Source organism: Palaemon carinicauda, chromosome 28 (genome assembly GCF_036898095.1).
Source record: "Palaemon carinicauda isolate YSFRI2023 chromosome 28, ASM3689809v2, whole genome shotgun sequence".
In the NCBI taxonomy this organism is placed as follows: domain Eukaryota; kingdom Metazoa; phylum Arthropoda; class Malacostraca; order Decapoda; family Palaemonidae; genus Palaemon; species Palaemon carinicauda.
This window is the reverse complement of record NC_090752.1, coordinates 56,274,199-56,288,831: the sequence shown is the minus strand read 5'-3', so window position 1 is coordinate 56,288,831 and position 14,633 is coordinate 56,274,199. Positions and strand designations below refer to the sequence as shown.

Here is a 14,633-nt window from a genome sequence, read left to right as displayed (position 1 = left end):
CTTCCGCGAACCTACGTGGTGACATAATCATGGATGAGGTGTCCTTTTTAGATAACAAATTCAATTATGTACAAAGTTGATACAGAATTTATATAGAATTAAGAGAGATTAAACTAACTTCTTGTAAATGACTTTATTTATCCTCTTGTCTTGGGTAGCGCCATAGCCTCTGTACCTAATCTTCCACTGTCTTGGATTAGAATTTTCTTGCTTGAGGGTACACTCGGTCACACTATTCTATCTCATTTATCTTCCTCTTGTTTTGTTAAAGTTTTTATAGTTTATATAGGATATATTTATTTTAATGTCACTGTTCTTAAAACATATTTTTCCTTGTTTCCTTTCCACGCCGGACTATTTTTCTCTGTTGGAGCCCCTGGGCTTATGCGTGGTGTGTGTGTGTGTGTGTGTGTGTGTGTGTGTGTGTGTGTGTGTGTGTGTGTGTGTGTGTGTCATTGTCTTGTGTCTTGTCATTAATCTCCTTGATTTACATTATTTTTTGAAGTTTCTTAAACATCTTACTGTGTTGGTAATAATTCGTTCTCCTCTATTTTCAATATTTATTGTGCCTGCGATATTTCTAATTCATGTCATTCATCTGGTACATCTATCCTTTTTTCTATTTCATTTATAACTCCTCTCACTCCAGTCTTCATGTCTTGACTTTTTTTTTTTTTTTTTTTTTTTTTTTTTTGTATAAGACGAGCCATAGGCTACATTTGAAAGATCTTAAGACACCACAATAATTTTCCAAAAATGATGGTAATGCAATTTATAAACTTATTTCACCATAGAAAAGTAATAAAAGTAAAACTTAAGGTTTGTGGTTACAGGAAAATTTAGGTTACAGTGCTGTACTTAGTATAAACTAGTATGCTTCGCAATTAGGGTTTTGATATAATTTTGGAAACGTCCCTACCTGCCGTTTTGTTGGGATTTCGAGTCCCGCTTAAGCTCTATAGCTTCTCGTAGTATCTGCAAACTCACCATCCTTGTGAGCTAAGAATGGCGGCCGGGTTTGGGGGCAATCCTATAGGTATATCTGCTGAGTCATCAGCAGCCATTGCCTGACCCTCTCTGGTCCTAGCTTGATGAAGAGGGTGCTTAAGCGTTGATTAAATGTATATATATAATCAGTCTCTGAGGCACTGTCCTGCTAAGGCATTGTCATTGTCCCTTGTCTCCGTCATTCATGAGCGAAATTTAAACACTTCTGTTACTACACTATAGATATGGAAACAAAACTCAACTACTGTATGTGAGATATACTATGAAAGACAATTGCAATGTATTGGTGAATTGTGTATTTCTTTATCTATATAAAAAAAAGAAATAACATATGAGATTGGCCAAAGTTTTTACACAATGTTTTCAAGTTCTGAACTTAGATATCCAGGACCTTCTCAACCTAAAAGATCTAGATTAAGTAATAAAGGGATTAGAGTAAAAAAAAGGATAAAGAGTTTTGCAAAAGAAAAGAATGCTGTAAATTTATAATACATGGAAACAAAATTTAAAGGAAAGAGATATTTATGGAAATGGACAAGATTCAGCAATTCAGGAAGAAGTTTGAAAATAAAGTATAAAGCAATGCAGGAAGAAGTATGAAAATACAAATTATACGAAGATGATAAAAATCTCTAATGCATCTTTTACTAAACTGCAAAATAAGTATATGATATAACCAATGAGTGGATTTTACTGATGAAACCACATTCAAAATAGAAAGAAGAGACAATAAAAAAACTCTGCTACTATTTAGTATAGAAATGAGAAAAGCATATCTGAATATAGGAGCATCATATAAAATTTTTAGAAAGCCCCCCCCCCCAAAAAAAAAAATAGTGATAAATGAACTTTAAAATGCAAACCAAAACTAATATTTGGAAAAATTTAAAACTCAAACAAAGAAAAACCGCACAGGAGTGCCGTTACAGAGACTACGAAGCAAATCTACCAATTCAATGTAACTCGACTGAACTGGTTTAAGTGTTTTCCATTATCCGTAGTTCAAAGTTACTTACAAGTAGTAATTAACATTAAGTCAGTCTTACCATTAACAGTGTTTCTCCATATTCGTAATCCATTACAGTTTTAGCATAGTATAACGTGTTTAAGGTATGTCAACCACTTCATTTTACAAATTTTGTAATGACCAAATCATTGAGCCCAATGGAATATTAAATTCCTATCACTCATCTATGTTACAGGTTAACTACGGTGTTTGGGAAAGATATACAAAGATTACAGTAGCCTTAATGCTTAATGACAAGGGAGATTCTAGAACCACAAACTGATCAGTGATGTACCATTCCAAAATCATTCAATGAATCATTGGCCAATTTTGAGTTTAGGACAGGATTTATCCCAAGGTTGATTTATTAAAGTTTAGGTTATTTTTTGTAGTTGAACATAGGATTGGCCAACGTATTTTGGGTTTTATTATAGTTTAGGACTGGCCAACATTTTCTACTAAATTAAAATTTATTCTAACTGAAAAATTTGTTTTCTTCGAAGATGAAATGTATTTTCAGTGCCAATGAATAGTTAGTGAAATATACCATTTTTGTGTGTTTCAAAGATTTGGCCTTTTGTGTCTTAGCAGAATTTTGTAATTGGAGAAAAAGAACTGCCCTCCCCCAAGACCAATGGTAATGGTTAACCCTAGGGGAAAACATTGGTCTCTGGGTGAGAAAAACAGAAAGTGGAATTTATTAATACAACTTAACTTAACCTAGTGCTCCAGGCATTTGCTTGACAGTGGATCTTTGTCCCTTCTTGACCTGTTTCCTGGTTCCTTACCAACCTGACTTCAGAATTACTGTATTATCTTAATTTGAAATGGAAGTCTGTAAGGCCTACCACTCAGAATACACAAAATTTTCCCTTTAAAAACTTACAGAAATCTTATTTTAACTCTGAAATACAGTCCTGTCTGTTAACTCAAAACCTGCCATACCATCTGTGTACTTTGGTTAGGCCTAGTACTTTAGTTTAATTCAGATGGGGCATTGATCAATTAGATTAAATACTGGATGCCTCCCTGTTTTTCTCTGTTGTTTGCCGTTGTCAACGGAAGGTAAATCACCAATCTAACGTACCAATGCAGACGGATCAGGGTAGGTTAGAGGAATCAATTAGCTTTCCCTCATAAGGGGTGCCGTAGGCATTACTAAAGAATCTTAACAGTAACCTATCTTTCTCAAAATTCCCCTATCTTCAAGTCTTTTAACTTTCCCTCCATTCAATCTCCCTTTTTCTATGATGCTGTCTAACCCCTCTTACTAACTTTTCTTGGTCCTGTCACATGCAGAGAAACCCTGTGCCCTATAGGACCTACAAGATTTGTAATTTAACTTATTTGTTATGTAACTTGTAATTAACTCCTTTTATATTTGCTTGTTAGCAGGACTACGTCAAAGCTTCTTTTCGCATTTTCACCAAATTTTAACCACAGATTGGTATTATGCTCTGGAAGAATCCATTAAATTTTGGAGGTGATCCGGATCAAAGTCGTGATTTTGTCGATTATTATACAGTAGGTTCAGTCACGTTCAGCATATGAAAAATGGAAAACTTGGTCCATAGACTTGAGTAAAATGTTGAAAATTTTCATCTCTAATTGGTCTTTCTGCTTGTTCATAGTGCTACTTGAGATTTCCGCAATTGTCCTTAAGTGTAGAATGACCTCGCCCGTAAACAACCGACCATAGTGTATGGCTCTAATCCCATACATCCATCCAGTGAGGTTTTATCATTATATGTATCTCAAAAAAGCAGTCTGAAATTTGTAAAGAAGGTACAGCAAGATTGGGCTTACCCACATTGCATGGCATTTCACATTGCATATGGACAGTGAAAAAATCTGAGTGACTATCAATACACTGTACATCAGTAAATTTTCAATATTAAACTTACCCGATAATCATGTAGCTGTCAACTCCGTTGCCCGACAGAATTCTATGGAGGGATACGCCAGCTATCACAATACTAGAAGGGGGTGTACTTACCAGCGCCACCTGTGGCCAGGTACTATAGTACTTCTTGTTGACACCTCCTCAATTTTTCCTCTGTCGTGCTTCCGGCAAGACGTTCTGGGATACGCTTATGATCTTCGAGTATTTTCACGGCTTTTGGTGAAGTATTCTCTCAGATTTCGGCTGTCGCTTTACTGGAAAACTTCTATATTAGCTTAGATAGCTATTATTTAGTCCTGATTTAACGGTTAACGATCTTTTGCTTGATTTTGAAACCCCACTTGGCTAACTCTTTTGATTCAAGATGTCTGACATTTCACAAGCCCCCACCCATAGACGATGTAGGTCTTGTAATAGGCGTATTCCGAAGGCCTCGGTAGATCCTCACACCGCTTGTTCTGACTGTAGGGAAAGGCCCTGTCAGTTAGAAGATCGATGTGAGGAATGCGCCGGACTTTCGGAACTTGATTTTGTCCGTCTTCTTAAGTACTCAACCAAGTTAGAGAGAGAGAGAGTTAGGAGGAGTTCTTCTCACTCTTCACTTTTTTCCTCACCTCATGATCCCCTACCTTTTCCTACCCCTGTAGTGGCTACCCCCGAACCTACTATTTGCCCTCAGCCTGATATGTCTGTTGTTTTGCGTGCCATTCAGGCCTTAGGCGATAAAGTAGAGTCAGTGGTAAGTGATCATAAGTCTCTTATGGCCGAAGTCAAGGAACTTAAGGTCAAGAGTGCAGTGGGTGGAATTAGTGCCAGTGCTGTGACGAGTGCTAGTGTCAGTGCAGTGCCAAGTGCTAGTGTCAGTGTCAGTGTGGTGCGTGAGGATTCTTCTGTGCGTGCCAGTCGTCCTCCCAGTCCGGGACCTCTTGCAAGCTCCCAAGCCCAGGGGAGAAGCAATGTCGAAGGGCAAAAGGGTTCGGCAGGCCTTGATCGGCGCACAGAAGTATCCTCGGTGGTTGCGGGCGTGTCTTCCAGAGACCGTCACTCCCACCTGCAGACGATTGAGCCCGTCTTTTACTCGTCTGCTGAGCATTTGTCAGGCAAGAAACGCTGGACTCAGGTCTCGAGACCACTCAAACGCAGAGTCCAAACCTCAAGAACTCAACCGGGCTGCAGTCATTGGCTCAGCTCTGACTCGCCGCAGTCATCAGTTGAATGCACTCCGCCTAAGAGGAGTAAGGTTCTGCCACAACAGATCTCTGCTGTTAAGGCTTTACCTCAGCAGACCTTAGTGTCTGCCGACCCCAAGTTGACTCTACTGCAGTCCATGCAGTCACAACTTGCGGTCTTGATGCGTGAGTGTCAGGCTGAGCAGGTTACACCTCCTCCTGCGATCGCTCCGCCTGAGCGCAGTACCGCCTGCCAGGCGTACGATGTTGAGGCTCCTCAGCATACCTTAGCACGTTCTGAGTTTACTGTTTCCAGTGGTGTGCAGCTCCCTCCGCCTTCCTTAAGGCAACCTCAGCAATGGGAACAGGAAGATCATTCCTTACTTCCTCCGCTTCCACTTGCAGTTCCACCAGTGAGGCAACACTCTCTTGAGGTACAACAACCTCTCCCATCCATGAGTCAGTCTCCTCAGCTCTCGCTGCAGCGAGCTCAACCCTCCTCAAGGCAACCACAACACCTTAGCCTTGCGCCTCAGGAGCCTCAACTCGCGAGGCAATTACTGTGTTCTGCGCAGCCACTACCTCATCGCTCTCAGCCCACACCTCAGGAACCTCAACTCGTTCCTCAGGAACTTGCTACTGCGCATCCGCCTTCCGCTCAGCAAGCGCAACCCTTGAGTTCAGTCACTCATGCTAGGAGTCAGCCTCCTCCACCCATGCGCCTACCTTCTGCTACTTCTTGTGATCAGCCCTTGCAGTCTGAGCCTCAGGTGTTCCCTCAACAGAGTCTTGAAGAGGAAACCACTAATATTGTTGTTCCAGCTCGTGCTGACTCTGCCGTTCAGCATACCTTTCCGATCTCTTCGCTACACTCTGGTGATGAGGCGTCTGATGATGAGGCGGCACACCTGGATCCCTCATCAGACGTGGATGAATCCAAGTCTTCTCCACCTTCTATTGACTTCCGTAAGGTCTTGGCTCTGTTTAGGGAGGTATACCCAGACCACTTTGTCTCTGCTATTCCCCGCTCTCCGCCATCTGAGTTTTCGCTGGGCATGCAGCCAGCTAAGTCTACCTATACTAAGCTAGTCCTAGCAAGGTCCTCTAAGAGAGCGTTAAGGATCTTAGGGGAGTGGTTGCAGACTAAGCAACACCTTGGAAAGACTTCGTTCATGTTTCCTCCGACTAAGCTCACTTCTAAAGCGGGCGTTTGGTATGCCACAGGAGAGGAACCAGGCTTGGGAGTACCTGCCTCTGCCCAGGCTGACTTCTCAAGTCTGGTAGACTCGCCTCGTAGAACAGCAATGAGGCGCTCTAAGGTTTGCTGGACCTTCTCAGACCTTGATCACTTCCTTAAGGGTGTTTTTAGAGCATTTGAGATGTTCAACTTCCTAGACTGGTGCCTGGGGGCCCTCAGCAAGAAGACCTCCCCTGCGGACAAAGATTCTGCCATGCTATTGATGTCCTGCATGGATAAGGCCATTAGGGATGGATCTGGCGAGCTTGCGTCGATGTTTGTGTCAGGGGTTCTTAAGAAAAGGGAACAGCTATGTACCTTCCTTTCCTCCAGCATTACACCTTGTCAAAGGTCTCAACTCCTTTTCGCTCCGCTCTCGAAGTTCCTTTTCCCCGAAGAGCTGGTTAAGGACTTGTCTGCTGCCCTGATACAAAAGGACACACATGATCTTGTAGCCTCATCGGCTCGTAAGACTAAGGTTGCTACCTCAGTCCCCAGGACTTATCGCACCCCAGTGGCTGATACTCCTGCTACGAGGTTCATACCGCCCTTTCGTGGTAGAGCCCCCAGCCGAGGAAGCTCCCGTCCAGACTCTTCCAGGAGCAAGTCTAGGAAAGGTTCCAAGGCCTCTAAAGGAAAAAACTGACTCTCCGCATCTCCAGACAGCAGTAGGAGCCAGACTCAAGAGCTTCTGGCAAGCCTGGGAAAAGAGAGGTGCAGACGCCCAGTCTGTCAGTTGGCTGAGGGAGGGTTACAGGATTCCATTCTGCCTCAAACCCCCTCTGACCACATCTCCCATCAACCTCTCTCCCAACTACAAAGAAGAGGACAAGAGGCTAGCGTTGCACCAGGAGGTGTCGCTACTTGTGCAGAAGAAGGCAGTGGTTATAGTCCGGGACCATCAATCCCCGGGCTTCTACAACCGTCTCTTTCTGGTGGCCAAGAAGACAGGAGGTTGGAGACCGGTGCTGGACGTCAGCGCGCTCAATGCGTATGTCACCAAGCAGACGTTCACGATGGAGACGACGAAGTCGGTCCTAGCAGCGGTCAGGCAGGAGGACTGGATGGTCTCGTTGGACTTGAAAGATGCCTACTTTCACGTTCCTATTCATCCAGACTCCCAACCTTTCCTGAGATTCGTTTTTGGAAAGGTTGTCTACCAATTCCAAGCCCTGTGTTTTGGCCTAAGCACAGCTCCTATGGTGTTCACGCATCTGATGAGGAATATAGCAAAATTCCTCCACTTATCGGACATCAGAGCCTCCCTCTACTTAGACGACTGGCTGTTGAGAGCCTCCACGAGTCGTCGCTGTCTGGAGAGTCTCAACTGGACTTTGGACTTAATCAGAGAACTGGGTCTGTTAGTCAACATAGAAAAGTCTCAGCTCATTCCCTCCCAATCCATTGTGTACCTGGGAATGGAGATTCGGAGTCAGGATTTTCGGGCTTTTCCATCGGCCCCAAGGATAAGCCAAGCCCTAGATTGCATCATGAGCATGCTGAAGAGGAGCAGTTGCTCGGTGAGACAGTGGATGAGTCTCACAGGGACCCTTTCATCACTGGCCCTGTTCGTCGAGCTAGGGAGACTCCACCTCCGCCCTCTTCAATTCCATCTTGCAGCTCATTGGGACAAGGGTTTGACTCTCGAAGCAGTCTCTATCCCAGTCACCAAAGAGATGAAGACCACTCTCTTGTGGTGGAAGACCAATCTCCTTCTCAGGGAGGGCCTATCGTTGGCTATTCAGACCCCCAATCTTCATCTCTTCTCAGATGCATCGGACTCGGGCTGGGGTGCGACCTTGAACGGACGGGAATGCTCGGGAACGTGGAACGAGGAACAGGGAACACTCCACATCAACTGCAAGGAGCTACTAGCAGTTCATTTAGCCCTGCTGAACTTCAAGTCCCTCCTGCTGGGCAAGGTGGTGGAGGTGAACTCAGACAACACCACAGCCTTGGCGTACATCTCCAAGCAAGGAGGGACCCATTCGAGGAGCCTATACGAGATCGCAAGGGACCTCCTCATTTGGTCAAGAAGTCAAAACCTCACTTTGGTCACGAGGTTCATTCAGGGCAACATGAACGTCTCAGCAGATCGCCTAAGCAGAAGGAATCAGGTCATTCCCACGGAATGGACCCTCCACAAGAGTGTGTGCAACAGACTTTGGACCTTGTGGGGTCAACCCACCATAGATCTGTTTGCCACCTCCATGACCAAGAGACTTCTGCTGTACTGTTCCCCAGTTCCAGACCCTGCAGCAGTTCATGTGGATGCTTTTCTGCTGAACTGGTCCCATCTCGACCTGTACGCATTCCCACCGTTCAAGATAATCAACAAAGTCCTGCAGAAATTCATCTCGCACGAAGGGACACGGCTGACGCTGGTTGCTCCCCTTTGGCCTGCAAGAGAATGGTTCACAGAGGTACTTCAATGGCTAGTCGACATCCCCAGGACTCTACCTCTAAGAGTGGACCTTCTACGTCAACCTCACGTAGACAGGTTGCACCCAAACCTCCACGCTCTTCGGCTGACTGCCTTCAGACTGTCGAAAGATTCGCTAGAGCTAGAGGCTTTTCGAAGGAGGCAGCCAGTGCGATTGCCAGAGCAAGAAGGGTTTCCACTCGTAGAGTCTACCAATCTAAGTGGGAAGTCTTCCGGAGCTGGTGTAGAGCCAATTCAGTATCCTCTACCAATACCTCTGTGACCCAAATAGCTGACTTCCTATTACATCTTAGGAACGAGAGATCCCTTTCAGCCCCTACGATTAAAGGGTACAGGAGTATGTTGGCTTCAGTTCTCCGCCACAGAGGTTTGGACCTTTCTTCCAACAAGGACCTTCAAGACATCCTTAAGTCTTTTGAGACTTCTAAAGAGCGTCGTCTATCCACTCCAGGCTGGAACCTAGACGTAGTCTTAAGGTTCCTTATGTCACCTAGGTTCGAACCTCTCCAGTCAGCTTCCTTCAAGGACCTTACCCTCAAGACTCTTTTTCTCGTCTGCCTTGCAACAGCTAAGAGAGTCAGTGAGGTTCATGCCTTCAGCAAGAACATTGGTTTCACGACCGAATCTGCAACATGTTCTTTTCAGCTCGGATTCCTAGCAAAGAACGAACTTCCTTCACGTCCTTGGCCTAGATCGTTTGAAATACCTAGCCTCTCCAACATGGTAGGTAACGAACTAGAGAGAGTTCTTTGCCCTGTCAGAGCTCTCAAGTATTATCTTAATAGGTCTAAACCTATTCGAGGACAGTCAGAAGCCTTATGGTGTGCCATCAAGAAACCTTCGAGGCCCATGTCCAAGAACGGGGTTTCGTATTATATAAGGCTTCTGATTAGAGAAGCCCATTCTCACTTAAAGGAGGAAGACCTTGCATTGCTGAAGGTAAGGACCCACGAAGTAAGAGCCGTAGCTACTTCGATGGCCTTTAATAAAAACCGTTCTCTGCAGAGCATAATGGATGCAACCTATTGGAGGAGCAAGTCAGTGTTTGCATCATTTTATCTTAAAGATGTCCAGTCTCTTTACGAGAACTGCTACACCCTGGGACCATTCGTAGCAGCGAGTGCAGTAGTAGGTGAGGGCTCAGCCACTACATTCCCTTAATCCCATAACCTTTTTTAACCTTTCTCTTGAATGCTTTTATTGTTGTTTTTATGGTTGTTACGGTAGGCTAAGAAGCCTTCCGCATCCTTTTGATTTGGCGGGTGGTCAATTCATTCTTGAGAAGCGCCTGGGTTAGAGGTTGTGTAGAGGTCCTTTAGTAGGGGTTGCAGCCCTATATACTTTAGCACCTTTGAGTTGATTCAGCCTCCAAGAGGAACGCTGCGCTCAGTAAGGAAGACGAACTTAAAAAAGAGGCAGAGTAACGGTTCAATTCGACTTCCTTACCAGGTACTTATTATTTCATTGTTATTTGAGATAACTGTTATATGAAATATGGGATACTTAACTATCCTTTAATCTTGTACACTGGTTTTCACCCACCCCCCTGGGTGTGAATCAGCTACATGATTATCGGGTAAGTTTAATATTGAAAAATGTTATTTTTATTAGTAAAATAAATTTTTGAATATACTTACCCGATAATCATGATTTAATTGACCCTCCCTTCCTCCCCATAGAGAACCAGTGGACCGAGGAAAAATTGAGGAGGTGTCAACAAGAAGTACTATAGTACCTGGCCACAGGTGGCGCTGGTAAGTACACCCCCTTCTAGTATTGTGATAGCTGGCGTATCCCTCCATAGAATTCTGTCGGGCAACGGAGTTGACAGCTACATGATTATCGGGTAAGTATATTCAAAAATTTATTTTACTAATAAAAATAACATTTTTTTTGTGTATGGATTTTGTTCCCAATTATATTAAGGTAACCACATCAAAGTGAGAAAATTACATCTGCCCCTGACAGAAACTAAATTATTACCAACTAGCCAACCGGAATCTAATGCTGTTTGCTTGTCTGTCACCCCACCTAATCTATCTTAGGACCCATAAATCGTAATAAAGTACGTACAGGGATCCAGCCTAACCATTTCTTATCTAACCTTACAAAAGTCTTGTGATTTTTTATAATGATTTATTACCTCCGCCAACGAAGTTGGAAGGAGGTTACGTCCTACCATCTGTTTGTGTTTTTTTGTTTGTTTGTGAACAGCTTCCTGGCCACAATTTGAATCGCAGAGTAATGAAATTTGCGGCGATTAACTGTTATGTAAAAAGCTGGAAATTATTAGATTATGGAAGATCAAGGTTAAAGGTCAAGGTCAAGCAAATTGTCCAATTCACATAATCAGCCATAAGTTTGGACATCGCTGTCACAGTCTTCAAACTTGGTTCATATTTGAGTGTATGAAAATCCATGCCAATTAATACATTGTGAGGGCTCGTAATGAGCAGCAGCTGAGAACTGACTAGTTTATTATGAGAGATTCTATTTATATACAGGAGTGCGGACAGAAAAGAGGTGCCCAGGTCGGGCGAAACGACCTCCGTCGCACAAAGGTCAAGTATGACCAAGCATTTGTGTTTCTTACGAAACTTTACATACAATGTGTTGAACATTAAATACATGAAATGGTATAATATATACATTGGCTGAAAGTCTGGAAAAATCTACATACATTGGTACAGTACTGTATATACAAATAGGCCGTAACAAGTACGGTTGAGAAATGATAAGTAAAAACTCGGATTTCGGTGAACCGAAAACCGACAAAATGATGTCTTTACAACATGTTAAGGTCAAGTACATGTTAAGATCAAGGTCAAGTCCAAGGTCAAGCAAAAGGCCAAATTTCGGTCATCAACCATACGCCCACAATTTTAATTGTAAAGTAATGGAACTTGCAGGGATTTTAAACTTATGTTAAGAGCTGGAAATGATGAAATTTGGAAGGTCAAAGGATGAGCAAAACTTCTACAATCAGTCCAATAGGCCTAGAAATAAGCTGCCCTGGCAGAGGTCTGCACTCTACTGAGTGCCCCTCTAGATTATACTGTACTGCTTAGATTTTTAGAAAAATTGGAAAGCAAACACAAAAACCAATATATGAAACATGCATGGTCTTAAACAACATGTGCTCACAATTAATCATTAATTTGTAATGACAAGTTCAAGAGAAATGGTAGGTAGAGTGTTAATAGCAATACTGTATATTTTTACAATATGACAGTTCATTAAAGATACAAAATATATTATGTCAATTCTCTATCTTTCAGTTGTACAAAACTATAAACTTCACCAGGTATATAGTGAATAGTTTTCAACTCTTGTGAGAATTATTACACTGCATTTGTTACTCAAAACACTTTTACATCATGTACAAATTTAACACCATGCATTACATTTTGATTTTATGAGTATTAATATAAGAAATTTCCAGATTGCAAATATTAGCTTAAGTATGTTCACTCATTTTATAATACTGTAGGCCTACAGGTTCCCATTTTATTCCCTTGAGTTGCTCACTCATTTTATAATACTGTAGGCCTACAGGTTCCCATTTTATTCCCGTGTTTTCTGATATATTCAGTAACATGGAGAAAACTGTAGAATGATCTACTTTTAAAACAAAATGTGAGATGTAGCTCTGCTCTTGTGGTCGCCGAAACCCGAAACTCGGATTAGCAACAGATAAGATTCAAAATTTAATCTCTTGAATTATGCCCACAAAGCTTGGTAAGAGATAAGGACAAAGAACAATCAAATAACTCTGGTCTTGGCCTCCTGTTTAGCAAAGCTCTTTGATAAGATGTGCGTGATAAATAGTTCTGCGTCACATTACTGATAATTTTGCAAGTGTATTGGTTTGTTGTTTCTATGGATGATACTCGGATATTCTTCTCAAATAGTTGCAAAGTTAAATTGGTGTATATGTATTATGATTGATTCCCACATTGATGGATAGATTGGTGTACATTATACCAGCACAAGCTCTTGCTTTTAACTTAGGGATCAGTTTTTCTAACTTGAAAAAAGGATGCGAGGTTCAAATAGCTATACTTCCTTTATATTTAGGAAAGCAATATTAGTCTTGCAAATTAAAGGCAGTAAGTGTGCTATCCATTGGAGGATAGTGCTGACAGTACACCTGAATTGGTGCCGTGCAAGCATCCTCAAAGTCTTTACAGTATTCATATGACTCATAGCTGCACTCACTTTTTAGCTTTTAAATATACATTTAACCTCGCTTCATTCTTCATCTAACATCTTTTACTACCACCGCAGGCTGCTGAATGGTCTTCATAACGGTTTCATAAATCCAGTCAAGTCCATTCCACCATTTACTCTTGCACTTGGAAAATCATATTATTGGACGACTTCATTCCCAATATTCTCTAACCTTTGATCGTGCAATGATCTACTAGTCTGTGTTCTGAGTAATGCCATTTGTGCGCCTTGCAAGGCATTTATAAAGGTCATTTGTAGCCCCTGTTTGTGGTCACTTTTTTACCGTAATACCACCTCCAGCCCAGTTGTACTTCAGCACTGAATGGCCTTCTCGGCCATGTGGTGCAGTACCATAAATTCAATCTATTTGTTAATTTAATTGATTTAATACCTCGTCTATTAATTTTCATTGTTGTTTGTATTTTCTGTAATCATGACAAGATCAAATTTTTTTATTAATATAAGTAATGTTACGTATTTATGAAGAGATGAGATAGAATTTATTCCTTAATCTAAGTAACATTATTATTAAGAGATAAGATATAATTTATTAATTAATGTGAATAAAGTATTTATTAAGAGATGAGATAAAAATTTATTAATTAATCTAAGTAATGTAACATTTTTATTGAAAGACAAGATAGAATTTATCAATTAGTTTAAATACAGTACCTGTAACGTATTTACTAAGAGACGAGATAAAATTTATTTATTAATCTAAGTCATGTATTTGATAAGAGACGAGAGAATTTATTAATTAAGCTTTTTATTTTAGGATACGTCCCTGATTATACACGATATCTTCGGATAGTCGTTTAGGGGGTTGGAACCCTATGATACCTGACGGTAATTCCCTTGTAATATCAATCGCAGAAATATTATACTGTAGAAGTGGCCAGAAGGAACTTCCATCAGGACGACATGGCTATCTCACCCAAAAATAGATTTTTCCTACGTCAAAATCCCTTTTATGACGAAAGAATGTATTAATCTTTGTATAATTTATATCCCAAATAGAGTATGACTTTAATTACCTACAGTAGTAAATTTCATATATTGGACGTTTTCCTTTTCCATGAGAGCATCTCAAATGACTACTTGTTATGAATAATAACAAAGATAATTACCATATCTAATCAAGAAACAGACACAAAGACAAACCACTGTATACGAGCCCAACAACAATAGCGTGACGTATCCCATATCTATTGATTGCAAAAATGTCCATTGTCTGCGGTTTATCTTTATCGAGAAAGCAAATAGTTGGCAAATAAAATCTACCTCCATTGTTATAAATGCCCATGTAAGGGCCATTCCTGTCATTTGGCATTTTGCCTGGCAGGTGATCATAAACTAGAGTTGGACAGCTAATAGGTATGTTCTATCTTAGACATTTTAGTAATAGGTAATTGTAGGTGATGTGAAAAAGAGATCTTATGTGCAGAAAATAATTTTGTTACATTTTGTGTGTAAATTGTGTGAATAAGAAAGTTAGCAACTTTGGTAATGCACTCTCATTATTGCCCTGATTTACATTTCCCATGTATTCATCAGAATTATTCTTGACAACTTTTGATTGTTTCCAATACAGTACATAGATTAGGATTCCAGTTATCAAGTACAGTATCTGGATAATA

The 14,633-nt window shown here is 41.4% G+C and overlaps 1 protein-coding gene across 2 annotated transcripts in view; it reads left to right on the top strand.

Annotated features, from left to right (window-relative positions):
* Nucleotides 1–1,969: 1,969 nt before the first annotated feature.
* Nucleotides 1,970–14,633, top strand: part of LOC137621602 (alpha-mannosidase 2C1-like) — a 42,140-nt gene continuing 29,476 nt past the window's right edge. The window contains exon 1 of one of the 2 annotated variants that reach the window (XM_068352022.1): nt 1,970–2,118. The gene's annotated coding sequence lies outside the window, so the exon portion shown is untranslated. Of the gene's footprint in view, nt 2,119–14,252; nt 14,371–14,633 lie in introns of those variants that run through there. The other variant, XM_068352021.1, reaches the window with a different exon arrangement.